The sequence below is a fragment of the Triticum dicoccoides genome, chromosome 7A (genome assembly GCF_002162155.2).
Source record: "Triticum dicoccoides isolate Atlit2015 ecotype Zavitan chromosome 7A, WEW_v2.0, whole genome shotgun sequence".
NCBI lineage: Eukaryota > Viridiplantae > Streptophyta > Magnoliopsida > Poales > Poaceae > Triticum > Triticum dicoccoides.
In genome coordinates this window covers 116,705,313-116,711,004 of record NC_041392.1, presented here as the reverse complement: position 1 = coordinate 116,711,004, position 5,692 = coordinate 116,705,313, and positions in this window count along the sequence as shown.

The window sequence follows — 5,692 nt, the reverse complement described above, 5'->3', positions numbered from 1 at the left end:
TTAACCGGGACCAAAGGGCGGGAAGCGGCAGCCTTTGGTCCCGGTTAAGAGGCCTTTGGTCCCGGTCGGTGGCACCAACTGGGACTAAAGGGGGCATTGGTTCTGGTTTGTGCCACGATCCGGGACCAATACTCTGTCTATATATACAGCACTTGTGAAAAAAATTCAGTTCTTCGATCCCGCCCCGACGATGCCGCCAGACTGCCCCTCTGTGCCTCGCCATCGCCGTCGTCGCCCCTGCCTCCGACGCCGTCCCGCGCCGCCCAGACGCCGTCGCCACCCCGCGCCGCCCCGCGCCGTCGTGGTCACCTCCCCGCGCCGCCCCGATAATATTATTTTCCCATGTACGTATGTCGTTGTTGTCGATATACCCCAAACCCTTGAAGCGTTGTCGAGGCCACCCCAAACCCTAGAGAAGCAGCGTCGAGGCCACTAATTAATATTAGTTCTACATTTTCCACTAATATATCCATCTGTCATGTTTGAATAATAATTGCCATGTTGTAAATATTTGTAGAAACTATGGACACCGCCCGAGACGAAGTACAAGAAGAGTTGTTGGGGGACATAATCGCACGGGGAAGTGATGCCGTCTGCTCGTTATTTCTCAATGACACCGATGGTCTGGAAGCAGCTGGCTATGATTATGATGGCTCCGGTGACCCAATGTCGGTGCAAGAAGGAGACCGTGAGGACAGCTCCGGTGACCCAATGCTGGTGCAAGAAGGAGACCGTGATGACGGCTCCGGTGACCGAACCGAGTCCGGCCAGGTATATATATATTAGTTAAGCCTATGCTGACTAGCTAATTGATGCATTCATTGTTTTGGTATGTACACATATTAATTAAGTCTTTGTTCTTTTTTCTAGCCCTCCGGATCGAGCACAACTTCGGTAAAGAGACGAGGCCCGAAGAAAAAGTTGAGCTCGGATGAAAGGTTTGAGATCATAGCAATCGCGCCTGACAGCCAACCGATTGAACCCATCCGGACAAAGAACGCATTTGTTGCTCAGTGCGGGGTTCTGGTTAGGGACAAGATCCCGATTAGCATCCAGCAATGGTTAAAGCCGGCTATAGAACACCCTGAGGTGTCTTATGTCAATGATATGCAGAAAAATGATCTTTGGACCGAACTGAAGTCAAATTTCATCCTACCGCCAGAGGATGATCCGGAGAAGCCAGTTAAAGAGCAATTAATCAAGTCTTTTGCTCTTAAGAGGATGGCAGACCTATTCAGGAAGTGGAAGAAAGAGCTGAATAAGTTTGTTGATAAAAAAGGGACACCTGAATTCAAGGGCAGATATGAGAAGATCAGAGATTACTGGCCCTTGTTTGTGGCCCACAATACATCGGAAAAGAGTAAGAAGATGTCGGCGACAAACAAGCAAAATGCTGCGAAGAAGAAGCATCACCATCGCATGGGGTCAGGTGGCTACCTCGTAGCCCGGCCTAAGTGGGCCAAGGCTGAGAATGATCTGGTTGATAAAGGGATCGAACTAGAGACAATTAACTGGCCAGACCGTTGCCGGACTTGGTTCTTCGGGGCTGGCGGAAACTTGGACCCTGTATCAGGGAAGTGCATTTGGACGGACGAGCAAATTGAAATACCAGTCAAGAGGCTTAAGCACTATATCGAAGCAGCGCAGCAAGGGACGTTCGTTCCAGACAGAGAGAACGACGAGCTCACAATGGCCCTCAGGAATCCTGAGCACCCTGGACGGACACGAGGCACACCAGGCTCCATTCCGTGGAAGGCTGGGTTTCCGGTCGCAGGCGGTTACAAATGCCATGAGAGGAGGAAGAAAGTGGAGCAGACCCAACTGCAGGCGCTGCATGCTAGGGTACAAGCGATAGAGGAACGAGAAGCAAATCGCAGCAAACGAACTGCCGAAGCTTCCCCCGAAGCTACCCCGCCATCTCAGTGGAGAAGCAGCGTGGCTTCCACTGAGCTACTTCAGCCGGAGCATGTCTTGACGGCTCCTTCCAGCTATCCCGTGGATGCTATCACGGAGTCTCAAAATTACCATCTTATGACGCAATGGATTAATATGAAGGTCAAGGCGGCTGTTGGCTCTGTTTTTCCTACTGAACCCGGCGCAACTTTTCACTGCCGGCCGATTCCAGAAGGATATGCTAGGGTGATGGTGGATGAAATAACGGAGGGATTTGAGAACCTCCAGCTTGACCACCCTACCGGTGAAGGGGAGACTCGGCTGGGTTCTGCTCTGAAGACTCCATGCCTATGGCGGAAGGAGCTCATCAACCTTCCGAACTGGACGCCTCCGCCTCCTCCTCCTCCTCCGGTGAGTCAGGGCACTCCGCCTCCTCCACCGCCTCCTCCTCCGGCGAGTGACGATCAGGGCACTCGGCCGGCTCCTTCTCCGGCGCGTGGCGGCACTCCGCCTCCTCCGCCTGCGCCGGCGCGCCCGAGCAGCCAACCTCCTCCTTCTCCGCCTCATCAGCAAGGGCGGAAGAGACCCACCGCCGCTCCGGCTGCTCCGGCGCGTCATAGTCCTTCTCCTCCGCCTCGTAAGCAAGTAAAGAAGACAACCGCTCCGTCTGCTCTGCCGGCATCTAGCAGTACAACCAGAGGCGGGAGGACATACATATTTGGTCCTTCTCTGAAGACTCCAGAGAAGTTACCATACGAGAGGACCCCGGAGGAGAACGCCGAGATCGCGCGAGAAGTGAGGAACTTCTTTGAAGGGGTGAAAGCAAAGAAACATCCACCTCCGGAGGAGAAGGTAGATCCAGTGAAAGCGAAACGCACTCTGGCTGCCCTGACAAAACCACCCAAGTCTCCGCCGAAAGGCAACTATGAGCGCATTATTGGAAAGGCATTTGCCGAAGCGGAGCGGTCGGGAAGTACTGTTAGTGATCAAAGGATGAAAGAACGACGAGGTGGGAAACAAATTGCCCAGCTCGGCGAACAAGCAAAGCAATTGTGCCCCCTGCTCAAGGTGCCTAGCGATATCGTCGCTAATGATCCAAGGATGGTGCCCGGTTATAGCAATCTTGGAGATTACCTGCCCGACGATGTACATTATGATTTCTTGGGGGTGCAGATACAAAGATACGAGTACGGGAAGCCTCTCGTCAAAGATGAAAGATCTCTATAAACGATGATGCGAAGATTGCATGATTGGTACTTGAAAATCTGCAGAGAGTCTGGGGGGAGGAATACTTTGTATGTGAGAGTTAAAAAGGAGCATGACCTCGTTGGAATTGAACTGTTGCCTATTCCATTTGAGGAGTTCTTTCAGTTTTTCAATAAATTGGCCCTCGATAAAGCAACGGTCACTTGCTACTGTCTGTAAGTAGTACTATTCCTGTCATTAAGTCTCTCTATATAGCTCAGCTCTTTCATTGCATGTATTTATAATTATCCTTACTATATTATGCAGATTGAAGATCGTCGAATTGAATAAAAGACAAATCGGTGATATTGGGTTCATTAACACAAATCTCATAGATGCAACTGAGGTTAAATTTCATGCCGCGGATACCGAGGCCAACTTGCTACGATCGTTGGTAATAAATGAAAACAAAGATATAATACTCTTTCCTTACAACTTCAAGTGAGTGTTACTGTCTTATGGATATTTGGTTTCCCTTATATATTAGTCAAGGTTATAGTAATGTAATTGATGAGTTATGCATGCGTGCGCAGGTTCCACTATATTCTTCTAGAGATTAAGCTTGAGCAGGGAGTAGTAACTGTCTTGGACTCTAAACGAAAAGATCCCCAGGAGTATGCGGACATGACTCAAATGCTCGAGAAGTAAGTTAAATCGATCATTATCCACCATATTAGTAACTTTGTTCATTTCTGATAGCAAGTAATTGTTTTCTTTGTCTGGCAGGGTTTGGAGAAAATTCACCAAAAAAGCTCCGGGACTGCCGAAGAAGCTGGAATTTAGACACCCGAAAGTAAGTACTATAGTAGCATGTTTCACGCATCTCCTAGTGATTCAAGCGCTAGTTTCATCAATACCATTTGGCATTCTTGCTTATCAGTTTGATTGACCTCTATTTCTTGTAAAGTGATTGTGGCAGGAACAAGGGAATGATTTCTGTGGATACTACGTTTGCGAGTCCATCCGCCACACGACCTGTGAGCGGGGCTACTCTGACGAACAATATGAAGTGCGTAAATAACAATATTCACAATTTTATTTTATTACCATCATTTGTGTTGAGTTTCATTCATTCATATATATATATGTATTGACCCCCTTCTTCAAATTAGATGTTTCGGAAGCGGGATGAACTCCTAGCACCAGCTCGCATGCGAGCAATTCAAGAGGAATTGGCGGCATTCTTTCTTGACCACGTGATCGCTGAAGACGGAGAATACTATGTGGACCATGCGTCCGTATGTTAGGAGATTATATTTGTAAGAGATAATTATTGTATATATGTAGCCGGTAGTGTCGGATAGATATACGAGAACTTGTTGTTCGACCAATCTCTTGGAGAAGGAGAGGTGGTCGATATCACTTCTCTCTGTATGCATATATGTTCATGACGATCTTCTGTTTCCTTCGTTTGCTTACTAGCTAGCTAGCGTGTCTAGTCCTCTCTATACGTATGTATAGTACGTAGCGTCGACCAAGCACGGACATAAGAGAGGACACTTCTCTCTATTAATTATAGCTAGCTAACACAATATATGAAACACTTAAATTAACCCCGCAAAACCCCCAACCCCCTCTCCCTTAAAAAAACAAAAAACCCAGCCACAGAAATGCTGACGCGTGGATGCCTATTGGTCCCGGTTGGTGCCACCAATCGGGACCAAAGGCCCTCCTACCTGGGCTCCGCGCATAGGCCACGTGGAGGCCCATTGTCCTGGTTCTGGACTGAACCGGGCCTAAAGGGATAGGGCATTAGTAACGACCCTTTAGTCCCGGTTCAAGAACCAGGACAAAAGGCCCTCACGAACCGGGACAATAGGCATGTTTTCTACTAGTGTGTCATTCTTCTTCTCTTTGAATGAATGGTCACATCACAGGTATCGACAGAAACATCAACATGCGAGGGTATTCACCAACAGGTGCCGTCGACGGTGGCCTAACATGTTGCATCTATCCTGAGACCTTCCCAGGTTCCCCTACACTACCGTTTTGAAGCCCTTGGGTTGGTGGACCAGTTGCATAAATTGTGTGGGGCCTATGCTTCCGAGATCCTAGGTTGTTCACTGCAAGCAACCTCTCTGCCAACATATAACAACATAGTTAATAAACTTCTCTGCGTGAACGAAGAGAGTCACAAGTTAAGAAGTCGTAATAATAAAATCTTCAACATATATGTAGCAATGGTGGTAAGAGTAGGTGACAACTATGTGATATAGTAGTAAAAATGCCACCCGTAAGAAGACCAAGATCCATCATGTTTACTCTGATGATATGATCCGTTCGTTCAGCACTCACCATGCTCGTCGGTGTCGCCATCCCCTTCTTCGGTGGGCTACTAGGGTTCTTTGGTGGTTTTGCATTTGCCCCAACAACCTACACTTCGTAAGATTCAACCTAAGCTTTTCTCTGTACTTCTTTTAATCTAGGGAACTATATACTAGTTTTACTAGTTAGCTTCATCTATAGTAGTAAATCACATGATGAACCAGTTTGTTTCCTTAATTAACTGGAGGACCATAACTTATTTGTATGCAGCTTCCCTCCATTATGTGGC